Source organism: Mastigoproctus giganteus, chromosome 11, assembly GCF_048544385.1.
Source record: "Mastigoproctus giganteus isolate SK-2022 chromosome 11, ASM4854438v1, whole genome shotgun sequence".
Taxonomy (NCBI): domain Eukaryota; kingdom Metazoa; phylum Arthropoda; class Arachnida; order Uropygi; family Thelyphonidae; genus Mastigoproctus; species Mastigoproctus giganteus.
Window position 1 is genome coordinate 34,217,364 of NC_143585.1, and position 9,645 is coordinate 34,227,008.

The 9,645-nt window shown below is 37.8% G+C and overlaps 1 protein-coding gene across 3 annotated transcripts in view; it reads right to left on the minus strand.

The window, feature by feature from the left end:
* Positions 1-9,645, minus strand: part of Nmnat (nicotinamide mononucleotide adenylyltransferase) — a 117,807-nt gene that overhangs the window by 97,961 nt on the left and 10,201 nt on the right. The window lies entirely within an intron of this gene.

Here is a 9,645-nt window from a genome sequence, read left to right on the forward strand (position 1 = left end):
CATTGTTGGCTCGGCACTCGTTGGTTTGTTGGAAGCACCAGGAGTCTTCTTCTTTGGAAATGCTTCAAGAGTCGTTTGTTTCGAAGACACTCTTTTCTTTTCTTTATAAATTTCATGATAGCATGCATACGCATTTTTTAAATCTGTAGCAACTTTTCTAGTGTGCTCAAAATTTGAATCTTGTGACTCAATCTCAATTGCTTTTTCTGTATTGAAAATCTTCGTCAAGCCTTTTGAGAGTGAAGGAATGAATAGGAGTTTCAGTTGTTAAACCTTCTTCTTCTTCTTCCTCAGCTTCTTCATATTTTGCCATTTCAATGAGGTCTTCATTTGTGAGCTCTCATTACATACTTGAAGCAGATCAGTGACATCAGTTGTAGAAACCTCGAGCTGCAATTGGTTAGCAATGTTTACGACTTCTGTTTCATGTTGTATGATTTCTGCTGGTTCTTGAAATCCTTCAATGTTACTAATAAACCAATGACAGAGTTTATTCCAAACACATTTCATGTTCTTCTCTGTAATTTTGTCCCACACACATTTTATTATTTTGATTGCATCTAAAATATGGAATTCTTTCCAAAACTCTTTAAGAGTTGTACCTCCCTCCTTATCTCTGCCTGAACAAACGCACACACAGTAGTACTGTATTGTATAGCTATGAGTGTGGTTTGAAATGCCATATTTATGAACGTTTAGCATTTATTTATTGCAATTAATGTTCATATTTTGGATTTTGTTGATACTGCAGAAAAAAAGAACTTGTAAACTGGGAACTGCTGTACTTCTTGGATGTACTATCACAGAACAGCAAGAAAAATTTCTGGGAGCAGAGGATTGAGAAGTCAGGCTGCTCATTCTTTATGTTAAATAATTATCTTATAGTCGATTACACAAAAGAATCATACAAGTACATGTACAGTGAATAATAATAATAATAATAAAAAACACCCTAAATTTATACATAATCATAAATGCAGAAAGTAATGCCAAATTAGTAAAATACACACAAATACACAAGGTGGTTATAGTCTTTTCACACTTTTAAAAATTAATAAATAACTATAGCTCGTATCGAAAAGAAGTTTTTGCATCGTAATTAGTGTACAAACTAATTTTTTATTTTTTTAAAAAAGCTCCATCACATGCTGATTATGATGCAAAAACTTCTTTTTGATATGAGCTATAGTTAGTTCTTAATTTTTAAAAGTGTGAAAGGACTTTATAACCACCAGGTATATCAAACAGCAAAAAAGGACATCTCTGAAGACTGCTGGGCACAACAACTAAGAAAAATCAGCCATATTAGTCAAACTATAATATGAATAATTAACTGAAGTTTTCCATTAATTTCGGCTGCTTTTCTATTATATTGAATAATTTAGAGCATTTTAGAGTAAATACTAGTCAGTATACTGTACTTTTTGTTGCAATGGCGGAGTAACACCTTTGTCAGTACAACGTACACAGTAAAACTGAACTGACTTTACGAGGTGTGGCAATAAAGTTCCCAGACTGCTGAAATAAAAAGAACACAAAGTGAAGCCTAAAAAATTGGTTTTACTTTTATTCAAATTAATCACCACCCGACTGAATGAAATTATTACATCATTGGAAAAGTTTCCAGAAAGAGTCAGCGAAGGCATCCAAAGAGATGATGTTCAGTTCAGAAAGAGGAAGAAGTCCGCTAGCAGCAATAGATTGGGAGAGTAGGTTTGATGGTTGATCTGTACGCCATATTTCGTTAAAAATGCCTTCATAACAAGTGTGGAATGGGTGGGGGCATTGTCATGCAACAAGAACCAGCTGCCTTTCTTTCGGAATTTGCAGCTTTACCCAGGAAATGCACTTTAATGATCTTTGAAGTACCTGTACATAGACTGCAGCATTGACTGTCTCCCCCTCTAGTACAAATTCCTTGTGAATCATGAATTGTGTTTGTCAAAAAACATGATCAGCGTCATCTTGATCCTTGACTTCTGTAAATGAAGCTTTTTGAGCCTTGGTGATGATTTTGAAGTCCACCGCATGCTTTGATGCTTCGTCTCTGGGTTGTACTAAAACATACAACAATCATTTCCAGTGACAATACAGTTGAGGAACTTAGGATTTTCTTGACAAGTCTGGATGAGGTCTTTGCATGATGGCACTCTGTTGTTTCTGCTTATCCATGAGGCTGCGTGACACAAATTTTGCACAGACAAATTATCTCCTTATATCTAGGGCCAGTACTAGCATTTGTGGCAAAACCTTGTAATGGTGCCTAATTTATATCATATCTTAACACACACACAGGGGCGCCTCCGTAGCCAGGAGCAGTAGTGCGTAGCACATGCTTCTTGATTAGACCGGGGTTCGAGCCCGTGACCACCAAATACAGAGGATGCAGAAAGGTCAGGGAATGACCAACGCATATCCCCCGGAGCAATATGGCCTTAGTTGCTAATGCTCCTAAAAACCAAAATAACACACACACACACACACACACACACACACACACACACACACACACACACACACACACACACACACACACACACACAGAGAGAGAGAAAGAGAAAACTGCATCACTTGTGAATTTTGTAAATAAGTGTTTTGCACTACATTCTGGGTTGCAGAAATGTTCAAAATGCATTTGTTAGATGGGATATATATCTCTGTGAATGAAATCCAATAAAAAGACTCCACCTGATATACCTAATTGCCATAAATATCTTCCCAAGGGTAAAATGTGTAATTAATGGAAATAGGAGAAATCATGCAAATGGCAATCATGACAACCAAACATACATTTTATTGCATTTATGTGTACAAACTGAAATTACAAGTTACCATAATAGTATTATGTACTGTAAATGTTGTTCCTCCTCGAGCTTCAATTACAGTCTTGCAACGATCTGGCACAGAGTTAATCAACTTCTGGATATACAGTTGCCCAATTTCATGTGGTAAAGTAAACTGCAGCCATTATCAACCCACTGCAGGATGGAAGCCTCCTCAACAATTTATGCTGAGGGAAACGGACCATAATCTGTCACGCTGGTCCAGTGTGGGTTGGCAGATCGATTTAGCAATCAGGGGCTTGAACCCCGGTCTACTCAAAGAGCGTGTGCTACTGCACTCCCGCTCCTGACCACTTGGCTATGGAGACCACATCCTTACAATGCTCTCCTGGAACTGAACCTTACTTGTTGGCTTCTTCTGAGCAATTTTATAGACAACATTATCTACCAGCAATTTTCAATAGGGTTCAAATCTGCACTGTTGCTGGCTGTGCCAGTCCAACACTGCAATGCCAGCATTTCTGAGGTACGACTACACCTTAAGGGAGAAAAACAAGGGAAAAATTGGTGTAAGTATGTTTTAAGCCTTGTGAGACAAGAAGACAAACTCATCATTAAATCTAAATAGCATAAAACTTACCAATTTTGTGTGGCAAGGTGCTGAGTCTTGTTGAAAAATGCAGTTTTGGACATCTGCGTGGAGATCTCTAATAATGGGTTTCAGGCACTCCTCCAAGATAGCAGTGTAGGTTTCTGCATTCACCATTCTGTTAATAAACTTAATTCGCCCCACCCCTTTGCTTGTTATGTATCCCCTTCTGACCGGCAGGAAACTTTACAGTCGGTGTTATGCAGTCAGGATGGTATGCCTCTGATTTTCGTCTTCTGACATATCGCTTCCCATCCAAGCCATGAAGGTTGAATTTCAATTCGTCAGAAAAGATGATGGTGTACCATTGCTCTTTTGTCCATGAAACATGCATTTTAGCCCAAGCAAGCCACTTCTTCCTCATTTTTGTTGGGTTTCGACCCAAGAAGAACAAAGGCTTCTTCTTGGGCCGATAGGCATGCAGACCACATTCCAAAAGCAGTCTTTGGATAGTTCGTGCATTCGTTTCAACACCAGAGGCCATCTCAAAGTCATTTTTAGATCAGGAACACTAGCATGGCAAATATGAAGGCATAGCATAGCCTTTTCAAATATCGATCTCGGGAAGGCGTAGTCACTCTCTTATGGCCTGATCAAGGTCTTCTCATCACATCATTGGTTTCACACTTTAATTTTAGCATCTGGGATTCTGCTGACTGGTGGCAGCCTATTTTATCAGCGATAGCATGCGTAAAAAGCCCTTCCTGGGACAGAGCCACAGGTACACTTTTTTTCTTGGTGTCAACTGAACATATGGAGCCATGCTGGCACTTCTACAAAACAGGATACTAATGAGTGTGTATACCCTTCCAACACGTATTTATAGAAATGGCTGATGCAATACCTTGAAATTACTGTCTCTGATGCAATAGAAGTGTTATCTGATGCAATACCCTTGCTTTGCAACAAACAAAATGACTGTAATCAAACAATATCTTATACATTCACTACAAATGTTACTTTTTTTAAGATGATGCAGTTTTTTTTGTTCGCCACTATATATATGTGGGGTGTGGCATGGTGCCTGTGGCAAGTGTCTCGCTTGTGCACCTCCTAGGCTGGCCTGTTCCTATCCAACTCATAGGCCATCATTTCGAGGGTCAAACGACAATTTCCCCAACTTTTGCAACTCTGTTCTCATTTCAACAGATTCCCACTTCTTGGGTCATAGCAAACATTCTCGCATCCATCTTTGAAACAGTTATAATAACAGTTATAAAATTCATTTATTCATCATAAGTTTTTAACATTTGAGTTTTTAAAATTTGATACACTTCTGTTGCATATTTTCTCAGTTTTGCTCCATCACAAAATCATAATGTGGAATGTTAACGCTACTAACAAAACTGGTTGCTAATTGCAACCTGTCAACTTACTGAACAATTTATGTACCAACATCTGTTGGAGGAAGTCTAAACTACAACATACCACGTCTGTTTATTTTCAAACTCATCACACATGACTTCAACTGCACCAGTATGGGAACTTTACTGCAACCCCCTAATATATCCAAAGAGACACTTGCTATAGGGCTGATATATAATGGATACCGTGCAACTGAATCTGTGAACTGTCAGGCCTGATTAAGTAATAGTAATAAACTGAAAGTTGTGAAAATAATGTTGAACTAGAATACACATTGCAGAGTAGCCATACTAATATCATAAATAAGAGTCGGCTCTAGACTGAAGGAACATAAGAAGGTTCGCTATCTGAACCATTATAGCCAGAAGTCAACTGTTATTGACTGTTATTGTTATGGGTCAACTGTTATGGGGAAAATAATGGAGTCACTGGTTAAAGATGCATTGCAGGATCATCTAGACAAGACTGCAGCAATAATTCAGACACGGCATGGATTTGTTAAGGGAAAGTCTTGTCTGACAAATTTGATTGGATACTATGATGTGGTTACAAAGGAACTGGATGCAAAACATAATTTTGATATCATATACTTGGATTTCAGGAAAGCTCTTGACACTGTTGTATGGAAGACTACTGCACAAATTGGAGCAGAATGGTATTAAGGGTAAGTTTCTACAATGGATAAAAGGGTGGCTGAGTGGGAGAAGACAGAGGGTGGTAATCAATGTATGCCGCTCTTCATGGACTAATGTTATTAGTGGAGTTCCACAGAGTTCGGCCCACTGTTGTTTTGTATATTTATCAATGATATTGATGAAGGTATATCAGGCTTAGAAGTTTGCAGATGATACAAAGGTTGGCAGGGTTGTTAATGACAGTAATGGCAGTGTGCTACTGCAACAGGATTTAGAAAATTTGGACAGATGGGCTGAGAAGTGGCAAGAGAAAAATACAAAGTACTGTATATGGGTAGAAGTAACCCCAGAGGAATGTACTAACTGTGTGATACTACACTTAGGATGGTAGAAAATGAAAAAGACCTGGGACTAATCATGCAGTCAGATATGAAATTTTCTGAACAATGCAGACAAGCTGCAAGAGCAAGTCATGGGGTTTTGTCATTGATATACAGGAATTTTGCTAGTAGGGAAAAGAAGGTGATTATCCCTTTGTATAAGGCAATGGTCAGGCCATGCCTTGAGTACTGCGTACAGGTCTGGAGGCCTCAATTTAGGAAGGATGTAGATTTGCTTGAGCGAGTACAGAGAAGGGCAATAAGATTGGTTAAGGGAATGAGGGAATCCTCTTACCAAGAGAGGCTTAAGTTCTGCAAATTGCAGCGGCTGGAGACTAGGCGCCTGCGAGGTGATCTGATTGAGGTGTATAAGGCCTTGAATGGGTTGAGCACGATGAATTCTGATGGGATTCTTCCACTTGTTCAGATTACGAACCTAAGGGGGCATAAATTCAAATTGAGGAAAGACAGTTGTAGAACAGATGTGTGGAAATTTGCCTTTAGCCAGTGGGTGGTTGGTTTCTGGAACAAACTACCATTTGTCATTGTGGAAGTTGACAGCTTAATTAAGTTCAAGGCTGAACTAGACAAATTTTTGGAGTGAATGGATGGGTGAATTTTTTTTTTTTTTTTTTTTGGCTGATGCTACATAAGTTTGCTTTCTTGCATCACATACCTCTATTACTATTCAATCGAAAATATTATCCTTCAACTGTATGGGATGAATTAAGTAAGCAAATGACATAGCACACAAAAGATTAAGTTGTTTTATTGAAGATGTTACAATTACACTGAATGTACCATTTATCTATTCCTTCAGGAAGGAATAGGGAAATGGTGTATTCAGGAAACAGAAGGTTGTGATTAATGGTTACTCTTCAGAATGGTCTGACGTTAGAAGTGGAGTTCCCCAGGAGCTACTCCAAGAGGCTCTGACAATGTTTCAAGAAGTCACCGTTTCTCATTGTCAGGCTTTTTGGAGTGACTCCTGGTTCAAAGTGCCTTGAACTGCCAGAATTAGTTCCAGTAGTTCAAGTCACATTTTCAATAAAACAACTTAAAATCATTCATGTGGTATATCAGTTGAGCTATTTATATCACAGTTATTTTTGCACTGAGTTTTTATTTATATTAGCAATTGCTGAGTTGAAAGTTTAAAAGTTTTATGTGAGTTTACAGTTTGTAAAAAAAAAAAAAAAAAAAAAAGAAAGAAAAGGGGGGAAAAAAGAAAAAAGGAGAAAGGAAAGGAAAAGAAAAAGAAAGGAGGGAGGGAGAAAAAAAAAGGAAAGAGGGAGAAAAGAAAACAAAATTATGAAAGAATTATAAAATTAGAAAATGGGGTGGGGTGGGGTGGGGGACATGGAAAAGGAACAATTAAGAATGAAATTATACATTAAAGATTTAAGTGCAGATGAGCTGTTGCTCAGATAGTGCATTGTACAAGTAGTGTAGGTTAGTAATGATGATGATGGTATATCAGTGTTGCATATTTAATTCATTCCCATAGGCACCTCTATGGGAATCATCCAAATTACGGAGTTTATATAAGTAAAGAAATCCTTGTTGTTTTTCTTAGCATCTTTTGCCAAGGATTTCTCATAATCTGCCTTCGCCTGCCTAACCTCCTTTGTGACCTGATTACAGACTAGCTTATATCTGCCATAGGCTTCTAAGTCGCTTGATAATTTATATACATCCCATGCATTTTTCTTCTCTGTCACGAGTCTCATTAGTTCATTTGATAACAATTTAGGCCTAAACCTTGAACAATATTTCTTAATAAGTATGAAACTTTTAGTAGCATCCACGATTAATTCCTTGAATGCTTCCCACTTAGAATTTACTGTTGGTAACATTGTCAGTTGATCCCACTGTACAGAATTTAAAAACTGTCTGAGACCACTGTACTCACCTTTACGGACGCAAAAACCCTTTCCTTTACCCCTGATGGTAATTAAATCTAAGTAAATCCCACATCAGTACACTGTGATCACTGCCACCTAGTGATTCCTTTATCTGCAAATTCTTAATACACTTTAAAGAAGCATACTTTCATATGCTTCTTTAAAGCTAACAGAATGAAGTAGAGAAACTGATAGGAATGCATTTCCATTGGTGCAGCAAAACTGCTTTTAATCTTAATTTTGTGGCATCAATAAATCTATTACTGTTGTAACCTGGAACAAAGGAATTCTGCTTGCTGTTCAGATAAGTTTAAATCAGGAACTAAATCATTCAACTTTTCTTGCTTAATTACATGTGGCACATTATAATTTTCTAGCTGGAAGTTTAAATGTATTGAAGTAGACAGTCCAGCAAAAGTCTGCAACACAAGAATCTTTACTACATTCACCACTGCCTCCTTTATCCCATGATTTGGTGGAGATCTGGCAATGAAAGGTAAAATAGCAGCATGTTAGAGAGCAAACAAGAGAAAGCAATGCCCTTGAGTTGATTATCAGAAGTGACATTTCATGCATTAGGAATATCCAGATAAAGGAACCACTAGGTGGCAGTGATCATAACATACTGATATGAGATCTACTTAAAGATATAACTACTGTCAAGCATAAAAGAAATGGATTTTGCTTTCATAAAGACTGACAGTGGTCTTAGAGAGTTTTTAAATTCCTTTTGGTGGGACCAACTGATGATGTAACCAACTGTAAATTCTAAATGGGAGGCATTCAGGGAAGTAATCATAGACGCTATTAATCTTTTTGAACCAACACAGAGATACTGTTCATGGTTTAGACTTAAATGGATGGCAGATGAGCTGAGGAGACTAGCAGCACACACACACACAAAAAAAAAATGTAAAAATTAGTCTACAATCAGATTGCTAAGGGGGGGGAGGATTAGACAAGCTAAGGTAAATTATAAGAAGTCCTTCATAAATGAAAGGTACTGCATGTGGGCAGCAGAAGTAATCTCAGAATAACATACCAACTAGGTGGTACAACATTTAGGATGGAAAAGAAGAGACCTGGGGATAATTGTACAGTCTGACATGAAGTTCTCTAAACAGTGCAGCCAGGTTGCTAAAATAGCTCGTGGGGTATTATCAATGAGATACAGGAACACTGGCAGGAACAAGGAGGTGATTATCTCAGTGTACAAGGCAATGGTTAAGTTGAGTACTGCAGATCTGGAAGCTTTGTTTTGAAAAAGATATAGAATCTTGGAATGGGTGTAGAGAAGGGCAACGAAATTAGTCAAGAACACAAAGGAGTATTCTTCCCACAAAATACTCAGTTCTGCAAATTGCAGCACTTGCAAGGAGACCCCCCCCCACTGATATATTTAAGGCTTTAAATACACTGAGTAAACTTAATGATGATGGTATCTTACTCTTTCTGAGACAAGACACACACACACACACACACACACACACACACACACACACACACACACACACACACACGAACAAACTGAAAAAGGATGGCTGCAGGATATATGTTCAATTATTTTCTTTCAGCCAGAGGATAACTGATTGTTGGAATAAACAATCAGTTTATTACAAAAATAATGAGAGGGAATGGACAAATGAGGTCTGCAGTTTTTTTTTTTTTTTTGACTTGTGCTGTATAAGCTTGCTTCCTTACGATATCTTTCTACTACTAATAATAATAACAATGGCAGGAAAAACAAAAACCATGCTTGCTTCCTTGCATAATTTGCCACTACTACTAATAACAATGCCAAGAACAAAAAAAATACATACTTTTAATTTTCCCAGTTAGCCACACCAAACCAACAGATTTGTGGTGCAAGGGAAATACAGTTCATATGTGGAGCCAAAATTTTGTCTTGATCCCAATCTGTTACCAAAG